Source organism: Aptenodytes patagonicus, chromosome 3, assembly GCF_965638725.1.
Source record: "Aptenodytes patagonicus chromosome 3, bAptPat1.pri.cur, whole genome shotgun sequence".
NCBI classification, from domain to species: Eukaryota; Metazoa; Chordata; class Aves; order Sphenisciformes; family Spheniscidae; genus Aptenodytes; species Aptenodytes patagonicus.
In genome coordinates this window covers 73,659,992-73,674,833 of record NC_134951.1, presented here as the reverse complement: position 1 = coordinate 73,674,833, position 14,842 = coordinate 73,659,992, and the positions used below count along the sequence as shown (strand labels likewise).

At 40.1% G+C, this 14,842-nt stretch overlaps 1 protein-coding gene across 3 annotated transcripts in view; it reads right to left on the bottom strand.

Moving 5' to 3' along the window:
• The window catches only part of RGS17 (regulator of G protein signaling 17), a 74,542-nt gene that overhangs the window by 36,535 nt on the left and 23,165 nt on the right, over nucleotides 1-14,842 (bottom strand). Inside the window, exon 2 of one of the 3 annotated variants that reach the window (XM_076333829.1) lies at nucleotides 2,699-2,760. The exons of the other annotated variants lie outside the window; for them this stretch is intronic. The gene's annotated coding sequence lies outside the window, so the exon portion shown is untranslated. The remainder of the gene's footprint in view (nucleotides 1-2,698; nucleotides 2,761-14,842) is intronic. 3 annotated transcript variants of the gene reach the window in all.

Here is a 14,842-nt window from a genome sequence, read left to right as displayed (position 1 = left end):
TGATGGAATAGGAAGAAAAAGAAATTGTGTGGACCCTTGGCAGAAAGTGTTCAGACATTAAACGTTTTATTAGGATAGAACACTGCTATGTGAATATTCATTTAAATTGAAACTGTGCAATTCGGCTGAACATTACAAAATCCTTGCCTTGTGTACAGTAATATTCTTTTTATGGCTTTGCCAGACAGCTTCTGTGCTCATAAAGGATGTCTGAGATTTCTTTTTATTGTTTTATGGTGAACTTAGTATCCTGAGGAAGCCCTGCTTAAATCTCTGCATCATCAAGTAGATATGCATTTGTACTTCTGAATCAGACATTACTGCTCAGTAACAAAACATTAAGCCTGACAGTAATGCATTATTGAAAAGTTTGAGATGCCTGCATGTGGTTTTTAAGGACCTGTACTAAAATTATGATTAAGAGCACTCTGCAGTCTTCAGGAACATTTTATAAAAAGCAAAATGTAAAACTCATCAGGAAACCTTTTATCTTTTTTTAAGCATATTGTTTTTATTTGTATGTGTTTGTGAAACATCTGAGAATCCCATTTTACACTACATCTATCTACCTATTTGTTGTGGCTAGCATGGCTGCAGCTGACTTAGACACATGAAGCCACTACACTTTAGAAAGCTGAAAAGATACTTTCCTCACAGGGGGGAAATACAAATCTTGCCATATTGCTGGAAAATTAAAGAAGTGTTTGTTAAAGTCCATGACATTCCCATAAAGAAGACACCAAGAAGACTCTTGAGAACACAGAGAGGTTTACTGCATGCATTAGCACTGTAATTTCTAAATAAGTTTCCCTGTGCTCAAAGCCATTTCTCTGTGTAAAAAGCCAGATATCATTTGGGGGTTACGTGAACTGCACAGATTCTGTACAAATTTCAGCAGAAATTTAAGAAAAATCATAGGGCCAGCACAAGAATTTGTAGCTAGCGTAGGGTAAAAAGATTTGCAAGTGCAATTCAAGCATCAGACAAGCTTTAATGTTGGTGAACTGCTTTTTCTGCCCATAAGACCATCCTGGCAAATTTTCATCTGCAGAAGTCATCCTCAGCCACCCTCAAAAGTAAAAAAAAAAAAAAAAAAAAAAATTATAATAGACAAAATCAAGACATTAGTGTGGCAGGGAGAACGTATTTGGGAGAGGGAGAGGAGCAGAAGGTGGCATGAGGTAGAAACAGGCTTAGGGTCTTTTTGGATGGCTTGGAATAGTGGGAGAAGGTTAATCCAAGCACTACATGCGGACAGGCTTGATCTAAAACCAAGCTGCTTCCAATAAGAAAGGCAGGGGCAGGGATTGTCCAGGTACCATGCTCTGCTCACATTACAGTCTGTATGAACTTCATGACCGTAGAACTAAAGGAATATTTACCCTTGACAGATGGTGGTCAGACTGGGCACACACCCATTAGTAATGAATCTCCACTTCCCTCCCACAAGCTATGCTACTTCTGTCAAACTCGTAGCAAGCTCCTGATATTTCTGCTCCTCTAGTCAGCGCTAATGCTTGCTGGTCTGAGGAAGGGAGAGGAGACCAGTGTCTACCCTGTGCAAGGCACGTGCTCTTTCCCACCATGCTGGCATTTGGATTGATAGCAGTCAGTTTAAAGCCTTGACTCTCTCTAGTGCACTGTGCTGTTGGCAAGGTTCTTGCTTCCACCTTGCTATTTCTCTGCTCATTTACCTTGCTGCTATCTCCAGACAACACATCTACCTTATCACTTCTGACTTCTTCCTTAGCTGTTAACTGAGGGTTTTCAAGAGTTTCCCCAGGATTTGTATGTCAGCCTATGACACTTTCTACTACTACTCCACAGTCACCTTTGGTTTCCTCTCCTCCACTCTCACCCCAGGTCTGTAGCTGCTTTAAGTGACCTGCAGTCCATGGCAGCTTGGGGTTTTGGTTTCCTGCCTGTGCTGTGGGTGGCCATCTGCTCACCTGCATAACAGGTTCAGATTTGTGGCGCTTTTATTCCTTAGCATTCCTATAATGATGTCTGTGTCATGTCAAGCATTTCTCTTTGTGTTTGACTCTAATAGGCAGGTCTTTACCTATCTGTTTGTGCAGGGTTATAATTAGCGCCTGATAAGGTACAAGGGATGATTCAGCATGACATAGGAGGGATCCCTTTCCATCCATTCTTTATCCTCTGTCAATCTCGGTTATCTTTACTGCTGACAAGATCTTTCCATTGTTTCATGACTATCGGTAGAGATAATTTGTGCTCACTGGTACCAGGACTGGTGCTATGCCATGGGTGCAGTAATATTGTTGTATATGGTAAGAGCATAAAGCATCGAGTACTTTAAAAAGAACAAACTTGTAATCATAGTTTTGCCTAAGTATCTTCCAGATTGCCAACTCAGTTTTGGGATGTGGCCTAACAGTCATTCATATAATTAAAAGCAAACAGTTCTTGACTTCTTCCAGGTTTGTCTGCAATTTCCTTAGTATGTCTTTCTATTTAATTGCTATGTTTTTATCAGGGCTATACAGATCATTAATTTTTACTTTAGGCAGATATATTAATTATTCCCTGGATGGTTCTGCTGCCATGAACATTTTAGACTGTAGCTTTAGAATGAAATCTACTATCCCCACCCAAATCTTTGTTACAAATTGTAATCAAATGTTCCCCAAGTTGTGTGTTTTTAAATTACGGAATCTTGAGCAATTTCCAAAATTACCACAGTTCTCATAAGTTCTCGTGCCAGTCTTCTTGTCGTGTAAGTCTGTTCCCTCTGTGCTCCTAGATAAAAAAAATTAGGTAAAAAAAAAAGTTAGGTAAAAAAAAAAGTAAGACGAAATAAACCTCTTCCTCTTTTTTACTGTTACTCAGTATCTACTGTTTCTGTATTTCAGGCACTATTCTTGACATGGATGTCTTAGTCTCTTTCCATCTCCCCTTTCTCCTCCCCACATCATAACAAAGCTTTACCTTCATTTCCTCATCTCTTTTTACAGAAGCAGCTATTGTTCCCATGCTTGGAGAAGGTTTGTTGCCTGAAATCCCGCATTTCCACTGGTCTGACTCTTTCACTGTACTTGCTTGTTCTGCGTTAGGTGCTGCTTTGTCTACCTGTTAGTCACACGTCCCGTGCAGCGACTCTCACTTTTCCATCTGCTGCTACCAAGCTTCCTGTCCTTCACGCTGTGTCACATAAGAGGGTTCCCCACTTATAAAATGAACGTGGCCCTTTTGTTTAGTAGCAGAATGGTTTGTGGAGGTGCTGTAGTGAGCACTGTGGCCACGTGCTTCCTCAAGGTTTCGTCACATCCCTGTAATTGGTGCTCTCCCCTCCCCAGGCTCCGTGTCCCTCACTGCTGGTTTTGAGACCTGGCTGGGGCTTCACCAGTGCAGAGAGAGGTGGGAGCCACTGATCACAGCCACAAGCACAGGACAGTCACAGGGAGGAGCTATCAAGGGCTCTTTCATCCCTTTCTGCTATTCAGCAAGTTACCAGGAAAAACAGGCATGAAATAAAAAAAGGCAGCTGACAACAGTGGCAAAATGGGAAGACAACAAACAAATACAGAAGACAGAAGACATGGATTTACCTGACTAAATCTTGGGTTAGAACCATTTTGGAGCAAGAAATTAGAGTGGGTGTCAGAGAGGTGACAAGCTTCAAAATTTTAATAGGAGGCTTTTTTGAGATATAGAAGAATAGACACACAGCTTTCAATTTCTGGGTGCCTTGAACTGTGTGTGTATATATATATTAACACAGTAAACATTTCAGCAACAACATTTATTTTGGTCAAAAATATAAAAATTCTACCTAGATCTCATGGAAAAGTCAAGGCACACCCCATGCCTAACACATCTTCGGGCAGTGGAAGCCACTGAAGCCACTTCAGGGAAGACCCTGAAGCTGTTTTCTTCTAAGATTCCCTGACAGCAGAAAAAAGCATCAGAGAGTTTTTAAAAATGATGACACTATGCTCTTCGAGCTTTGATTTGCATTCACCTGCAACAACCCAGTGCAGTGGTACAGGATGCACTCGGACGATAGCAGAGTGACAGACTTTCATGGGACCATCTGCCGCCTCCTGATTTGCACCAGTGTCTTAGCTCAGCTCCCTTTCCATGGCCTCTTTTCCTTCCCACTCCCGAGGTCACTGGCTTTCCCTGGCCGAGATCTCTGTCAGCTCTGCTGTGAAACCGATAACCTGCAGAGCAATAGGGCAGGCAGATGTGTGTCTAATGCTGCTGCAGCAAGACTCACTACGACTCCTCTGTCAAAGCCACTAGGCAGCACAGGAAATAAAAGGGGACTTGTGGAGAAAAAGAAAATCAGACTTCCAGGTTAAATCCCCTTGCCATCACAAGAGCTTTCCAGAACTTACTTACCCACTGTCTTTTCAGTGAGAGAAAGCAGGCTTTCTTTCCTTTCCCTTGTCCTTGTTTTATCCCTTCCCTTGCTGGAAGGATTCCCATGTAGAAAGCTGCAGCCTGCTTTGTGTACCTCATCACTTGAGCATCTATCACAGCTGCCTGAATCCCCAGTAGCGTCTTGTTTGTTAGCTTGCCTGGAAGAATGTGTTTCTCCAGAGCTGCTCACAGGTCACTTTCTGACTACCACAAATTTATGTGGCTGTTGGTACTTTATAACATCAGGTAGTGGACACTTGTAGCACAGTCTCTCTCTCCTAAACATAGAGGTATGATGCAAGTGTGCAGCAAAAGAAAGCCATAAATGTCTAAATTATACAGACAACACCTAACAGTCAAAGTGGTATCTCTAAGCTCATAGAGATTCCCAAAATACCACACTGAGGCAGAGGGCTTGAGATGTTTTGAAACTAGTGTGAGGAGTCCCTAAAGCTAGTTAGCATGTTGTGTGTCAGAAGGGAGGTATGGAGTTTCAGAGAAAGAAAACAAAACCAATTATGATTTCTTCTCCTCTCCTTTCTCCTCCCATGGTCATTTTTTAATGTGTCAGTTTTAAAAATACGGATTTCCAACCATCCCAGTAAACAAATTTTTATAGCAAGCTGTGCATGTATTCTTTCATATTCACCAACAGAAAAGAGTAAATTATGTTTTCCTGCAGAATCCGACAGCTATTGCACTACGGAAAACTTAGCTATTAAAAACCAATATAGCAGTTTTTCTTCCTTTTTTTCTTTTTAATCCTATCAAGCATGTGAGTTAACCCTTTTAGCATTTCTACAAATGCTAAATACAAATTTGCATACAAAGAATCCACCATTTTTCCTCCTGGGAAAGGATATTTTACTTTGGAGGAGAGGCACCAATAGTGAGTAATATTCCAGAAGTTCATTTGTTCCCCCTTTTCTTTGTATGATGGTATACTTGAAGCAGTATGTGCTTAGGGAGGGCTGTGGTGCCCTTTTTTCAAAGCTTAAGAAGAGAAAAAGAATTGCAAATCATTTGCTGCCCAGAAAAAAAGAAAATATATCCAAATGCAGAAAAACCTTTTGAAGACCACTTACAAGTGAATTACAAAAATGTCTTAGAGAAAAGGTCTATTTTTAACACCTCATTTTTATAAAGTTTAAAGGATGGAACTTGAAACTACTTTCCCATAATACAAATTTCATGATTTTTCATAATCCAAGTCTATTTATTGTACCAATATTAAAAAATCTACCGTTAAGATGCAAGGGACTGAAAACATGCTGTGAAAACTTGAAACCTTTGAAATCTCTGGAAACATGCAAATTTTGGTATGAAAGTGTTGCATCTAGTCAGATGTGCACATTTACAAGCTTTCTACTCTTATGCTGAGCATTAGCACAGATTTACAATCACCAGCTCTGTTACTGTATAGCAAGGCATTAAAGTAGCTCTTCCACTTGAATATCCAATGGGATAGAGTGAACCAATTTAATTTAGATAAACAGATCCCTAAAGATCAGCAGGCGAGACCTCTTGGAACACTGTCTTCACAGATTACTGAGTGAAGCTTAATGTGAATGCCTGGTCTATCACCCCTCTTCCGATAAAAGCTATGCTCACTGGCAGTGCAGCTTGTCTGATGTCCTTGTTTACCGCCACACAGACTATAGGCTCCATGAGGGAAGTTCATCGGCATCCTTTTATCCAGTATTTCAAAATGTTAAAAAAAATTAGAGCGCTTTGTGTAAAGAGCTATATTTCCTCTAGCCAGTGAAATATACTTAGGTAGTTTTCTTGCTGAATTTTAGAAAAAATTATGTCTACAGTGATAAGAGGACAAGGTAATGTTTTAATTTAAAAAAACTGTACAAAAGCCCTGGGCAGCCTGTCGACTGTATGTTAAAGGACAGCATTAAGTGGATTAAAAAGAACTATGGGCACGGCGCAGCTGGCCCAGCCAGCTATCCGCAGCACCACCTTCCCCACAATTTGCCCTCTCCCAGCCATTCAGCTGTATTGTGCCTTGGGCATTGACTTCTGTCCCAAACTCTTTGGAAAGTAGGACCTTGCTGTGAGATCTGTAAGAGGATGGGGAATGAGGGAAGCTTGGGAACAAGCTTGGGTACAAGGCCAAATTGTACTGAGACCTCACACACCGATTCTCTCTGAGGACCTTCTCAGTGAGCTGTCACAGCAACTCTTCCAGCAGCAGGGGTTTATATCGCAACATCGTCTGTGTTGGCCAGTATAGGTTAAGCTTGCAGACCAAATCTTCTCTCCACAAGAGCTTTAGTAGGACCTCTCTCCTTCACTTGGCCGCTGGGTTTTTTTCCATGCACTTGGGTTAATTTTCTGTCTTTGAGATTGTCTTTGAAAGTTTGACCTGTTGTTTGGTTGAAATGGGATGACATACATGAAATTAGTTGTTTTTCCTACAACTGTCCCTGAGAGGGACAGACAGGCAGATACAGCAAGGTCTCACAAGCATCATCAGCTCAGGAAACCGAAACGCAAAGTCAGAAACCAGATGAATGTGAAAAGCTTTGAGCAGTATGGCCTGGAATAGCTCACCACTGAATAATAAATTCCCGTTCATCCAGCCGCAGCTGTGATCCAAGAGCTATCTTCAGTCATTGAGGCAAAGGGTGAAGGGTGTTGTTGGGGAAGGGCGTGGAAGGAGAAGAGAAGAACAGTGATCGCTGTCTAGCCCAGCTATATTGAGTAAAGCAGAGCCAGACCCCACTGTGGTTTTATTTTGTGTATCGGGAGTATTTAGGCTAGATCCAGTCCCACCAATTGTGCAGCTTCATCACATGCTTTGGGGACGGGAAAAAAGTTACGCAATAAAACTAGAAAATATGATTGAAGCTACCAAGCTTCGCAGTAGGCTAAGGAGGAGGTTTAATATTAGAAACTACTTCAGTCTGTTTTTTAAAAAGGCAATAATTAGAAAGAAGGTTTCTTTAGACTTTTTTCTTTTAGTCCCATAAGACATAAAATATTGAAAAAATATTTTTATTTTTTTATTTATTGAAATAAAATATTCAAAATATTCCAGCTGAAGGGCCTTATCTAGCTCCCATTTCAGGTCAAAATTTTTATGTCCTGTTTTTATTTGCCTCAGTTGATTCTATTGAGGCAAAGGGTAGAGTATGTCATTCTATAATACTTATATGTTATTAGAAATAAATATTGAATCAGTTGCTTTAAAATCTCTACACTAGTTAATTATAGTATCCTTTCTTCCAAAACCCTTTACAACAAAAGAATAATGAAGCCTTTTTGAGTGAGTAAGCTGGAAATTAGGGCATAATGCTAGTAGCAAGTAGAGCTTGTTATGGGCCAACACATATCTTTCCTCTTATGAAAAACACAACATGTTCTGTATGATAGGACTTTCAAAAACATCCTGTGGTTGTAATATGCTTCATCCACTGAACCAACTGTTAAAAACTTCTCTAATTTGAAGCAAAGTGAAGATGAAGCTCTCACCCTGAAGAAGGTGAATATCTCTGAAACATTTTTACTCTTAAAACAAAAGATTTTGGGGACAGAATCTTTAAAAAAATGCATAAATCACAGAAAACTGCATGGAATTAATTTTATTTACTGCAAACCTATCTGTGTTTTAAGTATTAGACATAAGGTTGCTTCATACAGGTGGTTTCTAAGGTTGCATGATGTGGATCAGAGATTCCTCTGACATTCTAGCTCTTTCACGAAGCAAAAAACATCACACTTGCTACAGCTAAATAAATCCTTATCCTTTGAGGCAAAAGATGAATATTTAACACAACTCTGCAGCCTCAGAGATCTACGATATGTCTTTCCTTGTTGATACCTGAATGGCGTGCAACTAAGTGCAATGTAAGTAAGAACAGAGGCTTCACAGAGGGACGTTAAACACAATATTTCTCAATAAAAGAGACCGCTGCTTTGTTTCAAGAGCCCTCAACTAAATGATGCTTTCATGTTGTGTTTTATATTTGACTCATGCCTCTTGCAAAGTTCTGGCACATTGAGTGAATGCACAACTGAAAAAGCAAAAGTCAGCACTTCTTCCCAGCACACTTGACACAAGTCAGCATGCCTAATGCCAGTCTGTCAGTCCTTGCTAGTTCTAATAAATATCTCTTGAAGTGGCTTCATTCCACATTATAGACAAGAAGAATAAAAAAATCCCAGTAGAGTTACTCAGTTATGCTTGGAGACAACTGATGGAGAAGAATTGCCCTGTGCTGCACAGAGGAGTTCACAGATGTGGAACAAATGAGGCTGACGTGGCAGGCACCCACGGCACCCCCAGAGCATGCAGGGGCAGAGGTCTCTGGACCATTCCACTGGAGGCCGCCTGAAGCCTCTTCTAAAGGGAGGACAGAGAAGAAGAAAAGATATAACAGATACTAGCCCTAACAGGAATACTTTTCCCCAGTAGCACTGCAGGCGTTATCTTTTCCGTTTGTTATTTAGCTGTCCTCTTGTGGGGGAAAAGTGACTTTGAAAACCCTATTCCTGGTTACCTGTTACTATCTGTTGCTTTTCTTTCTGAGATACTGTCAGCACTTCCAGCACTATACTAACTTGTGAATCAGCATTCAACACTGGATAACTGAGCATTCCATGTATCTGCAGTTAATAATCCAGTCATCTTTTATTCCAGGGCTGTCTCAGACTGTTAGGAAGCATTCTTCTGTTCATCGACTTTCCTGAAGTTTGCAGAGTCTTCCTAAGGGCATATTCCAACACAGTTCCTTCAGGTTTTCCACACTGGGCAGCCATACTTGTGTTGTTTGCAGGGTGCTGCCTATGGTGGACTTTGAGTTCTGAATGCCGTTCTACTTCAGGTCTAATTTTAAATGCGTTTTATGTTTGTCCTCATTAGCCACAGTATCAAAGACCTGTTTATTATTCAAAACTTCAGGCAGGGGCACTTCCTTTGCCCATCAATAAACATATTGCTAAGAGTTAATTCCGGATCTTTCAGTAGGCCAAGGGCTTTGCCTCAAATTGCAGTCCTAATCTGGTTTTGTATCTGAACTCACCTTCCCAAAATTACCTTTGAAAGCTAGACCAGTCATTAATTCCATTTTTACTTGCATGTAATATCTTGCTAAAAAACACATTGTTTCTGGAGCTCATTTTTGTGCATTGCTCATATTTTGAAAATAGCCTGGTGGTTAACCATCTCTACTCGAGTTAGCAAAAATCATGAAAACCAGCAGATTCTTCAGTACCGTCTACTGTCAGAAACATGAATGCTTCTGCCTGTCTTCTTTTTTGAATAGCACTGACTCCTGCCAAAATGAAGGAATGTCTGAAACTTCTCCATTAGCCTTCCCCATTTCCAGAGTTTCAGCTCTCAGTGGAGGATGATCTGCTCCTTTCTTCCCCTAAAGCTGGGGTAACAGTTTCCATTACTACTTTGGCTGCTCTGAACCGGTGCCTGGCTGCGGTCGGCGTCCCTTGCGAGGCTGCTAAGTGACCTCCCTCCTCCAAGCTGAACAGTGCACGGCTCCATCTCTGGTCCCAGCCCTCCTGAGGACGCTGTTCTGCAGAGGGAACCGCAGGAATAAGGTCCGCCAGTACGGGCTGAGATAACTCCATAAGCAATTCTTACTGCAGGAGGAACATGGCAACATGAGGGAGATTTGTTTTTTCTGTTTGTATGTAAATACATCTGCCACTCTTCCCTCCCATGTAAAGGCAGTACTTTTAATGACACACAAGCAGGAAGTGGTTAAAGGCATGTTGCCAGGCAATTTTTTTCAAGTTGATTAATCATTACAGATAATCTGAATGTAGTTAATGAAAGCGATGAGAACCTAAAAGTTGTGTACTCCATTGATACCATGTGCTCCGACATGAAAGCTAATTCCACTGAACCAAAAAATGGCTTATGAAAAATTATACAGGTGATGTAGTTGGCCACTCTTGTTCAGGCTCTCGTGAAGTTGCCAGGTATCCTACTTGTGATTTATTTATCCATAAACAAAACTGCTCTATCCTGAAACTCTTGTGAATTACTCAATAATATTCACAACTATGATTGCACTTTTTTCCCAGAAAGAGACTCAAATTAAATGCTGATGATGATAGCAGATAGTAGACAAACCTTTTCAGAGATATTTTCAAGTTATATAGTTTAAAAAATGCAAAAGATACTGCAGAAGCAAACAGTTGTGTCTTGCTGCAAATTACTGAACAACACTTAATCTGGTTCTGCCAAGGATTAATCAGAGTTTCCTTGTGACTGCTGGAAAACGGCATTTTTGCAACATTACAGGTTTCCAGGGGTGTGGTAGTGGTGGAAAGATTTTGCTGGTTATGTTCTAAGTTTCTGGTTGGGGGAATCCCCCCCCCTCCCTTTCAGATTTGTTCAGTTCAACATTAGACTGTTTCTGTCACCGATGCCATGATTCATCAATTTCCCAAATGCTGGGAGCATTCGCTAGATTTATCTCCTGTGATGCACTGTTTTCCCCTCACTGCCTAAATCCCACAATGTATCACTGAAGTCCCATTACTGGAAGTGCATCATGGGAAACGGCGGGTAGGGAAGATCTTCGTGCAATGGAAAGGTGCTAGTCTGCAATTAATGCCTGAAATGCTTTGATCAGAGTTGTTCAAATGATGCTTTGGTATTTCTAAATTGAAGTTCAGAAGTTTTGCAGAGTTATTTCAATCATTTGAGATGAACACAAATATTTAAATAAGAAAGATTTCCATTGGATTGATATTCTCATTTTTGCCCAAGTTAATTTCTGTTTTAGAGCCAGAAGGGCTGAAAAACTCCATTGGCATTTCTATCAGCTTTGTGGTCTTTTCAAATTCAAATTAATACAGAAGAACAATTTTGCTGGAGTGGGTCCTTTCCTACTCGCATCACTTATTATTTTAATTGCCTATATTGAAACTATTATTTGTATTCATGAATTGCCACTTCAGTGACAAAAGGCGAAATTCTGATCTCCCTGTTTAGTGGTAAACGCGACTACTCCGTTGACTCTATTGCCGGTGTTTTCCTTTGCAAAGGTGTCGGCGAGCCTGGGTTTTCTTGCACAAATCAGGAATGCCAGCCACTCTGGCACTTCTAAAGACTCCTTCTCTGTGCCTACCTACTTCTCATTCAGCAGTTCAAGACCGCAGTCTCCATTTCAGTCAGCCTTTTGGTAGACTGAAGTAAATCAAGCTGGAGCCGGGTCAAGTAATTTATAGCCATTACACTCCTCTTGTTCTTCCTTCCCCTTCCCCTCACCATTCCTACTGGCACATGTACACACAAGATGAAGTAAAGAAGAATTTTAATCAATTTATGGGCGTTACAAGGGATTCCTGTAACAGTGACATTCATGTCCTCTTTCTGTCCTCAAGTCCTCAGGAAAGGAGGGTAGTAACACCCAGTGTGCTCATTTACCTGTTGAGGTTGAGACAGTGATCTGTTGTCCTCTTGGTATGTCTAGGGCTTTGATGTCAGTGAGGCCTATGCAAAGGTGACTATTTTTACAGTTAAGAATAAGAAGAAGAACTTCTGCTGCTACACTAAAAACCTGAGTATCTATTATCTTTTTGTTTTATCGTTCTCTAAAATTCTCACTAAAGACTGGCTGCTTTAGTGAATTAGGTATCTTAGGGGGTCTCTGTCCATTTTGTCAGTTCTGCTCCAGAATTATACATGGTGCATTCCCTCTCAAGGAGAGTTTGTTTTCTTCTAAATGAAGAATTATTCACCACAGCTTCCAAACATCATTTATTCAAACTCTCTTGAAACATATCGATTAGGATGTTCGAAGTGAGTGATTTGTAGCAGTGAATAAATCTCCCCCTGGGGAACAAAGGTGTCTGCTGAAGATGAGACTTGGAGAGTATCCCAATGCATTCTCAAGTGCATGAGGAAAAGATTAATTATTTCTGCCCCCAAAATGGCTGTGGCTAGAAAGCTGGAATTGCACAGGGAGACTGTAATCGCTATTGTCCTGTTGTGCTCTAGCAGAAAAAAAAAAAAAAAGAGGATTTGATTTGGAGGAATAAAAAGGTTTTGAAATCTCTCCAGCATCTCATTTCCTCTCCCTAGGAGTGCAGAACTTCCCACTCATCCTACCTGTACCCGATTCTTTTGATACTGCTTTTATCATTGCACTTTTTCCACCTCCACGGGTACAGCTCCTGCTGCAAGTACCACTGCTGTCTCAGTGCACCTTACCACCTCCTCTGCTAGTGAGGCAGTTGTGGTAGTAGCAGCAGTAACAAAGGTGGTGGGAGGTGCAGCAGCAGCAAAGAACCCCCCCTTTTTTTTTTCTTGAAAATTTAGCCTAAAAATGTGGAGATGCTTTATAAGCAGGGTTAATCTGTAATTGGCAAAGTATTCTGTTAAGGTATTTCAACAGGAACATGAAGCTCTGCAACTGTGTGCACGTACAGAGTTTTCTGTAGTCCTGCAATTAGCAGAACGTAAGCTGTTTAGTGGGCATCACCGTCACAAAGGCTATTCCATGGAGTAAAGGGAAATCTAGATTTTAATCTTTTTTTCATCAAAATGAGATACTGATGACTCCCATTTCCTGTGAAAATTTCAACTTTTTAACCACTGGCACTGTGCACGTTGATATACTACTGCTATGTCCTGCAGAGGACATATTAATAAGTGCAGATGCTTTCCACAGCCAGGGCATGAAGCAATCCCAATTTGGTCATGCTAGTTCCCCTTGCTGTCACAGCAAACAAAATCAGTAATGCTTTCTGCTCACTATGAGATTTTTCTGGGAAAGAAGCTGCCTTATATAACATTACCTTAATTTTATGCCTTCACTCCCCAGCTTGCTTTTCTTCTTTGGGCTATGCAAATATCATATTTCTTTTGCACAGTGTCCAACTGCTGGCCAATTCCCACGTCAATCTAGAATAGGCCTGGTCAGGAATTTTTCAATTAAACATTAATTAGAAAAGTCTATGTTTTTCAAAACCAAAACTGACTGCTGAAGCAATTGTTTTTGACAGATGTCCTCTTAAAAAAAAGTATTTTAAAGAAAATTTGGAAGTTGCCGAAGTATCTCACTGAAGTGGTTTTGTTTTGTTTTGTATTAATGGAGGCCAGTTTTTCATTTAAAGAAACCTTTGGTTTGAAATGAATCAATTTATATTGGGAATTGAAATAAAGGAATTCCAAAAGCCCGATGTTTTAATTAATCCAACCAAATTTCCACATTTGCTATTTAGGAAGGTTTATTATGTTTGAGAGACTTTTTTTCACTATTCAGGGCAGGAACATTTTTTAAATGTTAGAGATGCTCATGGGACAGGACAAATCTTTCTGTCTCTGCCTCTAGACTGGAACTGTTCAGGGCTTTGTGTCAACTCATTCCTAGAGAGCCCAGCAAGTTAAAAGTAGAATACAATCCTTTTATGATAATATCAATTTCCCACTTGCCTATAAACCACTAATTTTCTAGATTTAAAAGTTGTATTCTCCTCTGGAATCCAATTTATCTTGTTTTCAAGCAGTTGTGCTGAAAAAACCGAGTCCTTCCACATGAATAGGGAAAACTGCTGTGGTACGACTAAAAATGGGAAAACAATTCAGAGGAGAAATCAGAGCTCAAGTTACAGAATTTGTAAATAGTTGGTTGGGAAAAAACCAAACCACTATTTAAAGACTACATTGAGAGTTCTTCCTGTATCCAAACCATGTTTGCTTGCTTTTTACAGTGTGAACAAATACCTTAAATTTGGCCCTAATTAAGTGATTGCTACTGTTTCAGTAGGGTATACCTGGTTATTTTACAGCAGAAAACAGTGTTCCCTCATAGCAAGTTATGTATTTAACTTAAAATAAATACTTACAAAAGCTTTTTAGGTTGCCAAAGCTTTTCCACTTAATAAAACAATTATACTTGAATGGCAAATAGTACATACAAAGGCACTGGGTTGTACTCTTTTCTCTAAAGCAAATACATAGTGGCTAGAAGCAACTTGGTTATTTTAAGCATCTGACAACGAGAAGAAAAAAAGAATATTTAGAAATTTTGACAATTTAATCTCTTCTGTTACAGCCATCTAGGCTACCTCTCCTAATTAGCTCATCCCCTTTTGAGTACACCAGTAGACAAGTAGATGATTGAACTGAAGGAATGGGATCCTCTGGGCATAATGGGTAAGAAAAGCTAGAGCTTTGCTCAGTCAAGTAGTGTCAAATAGTCAAAGAGTATGCGGAGAATTGTAACATTATAATATCTGATATTATATTATAATAATTATAATACCTGATGTTTAAGGTAAACCTGTGCAAAAAGAAATCTTATATGTGAGAACAGTAAGTTGTCATATAATTACTCTTAAAGGGGGCTTATAAGAAAGATGGCGGCAAACTTTTTAGCAGGGCCTGTTGCGACTGGACAACGGGGAATGGCTTTAAACTAAAGGGGGGTAGATTTAGACTAGATAGGAGGAAGAAATTTTTTACGCTGAGGGT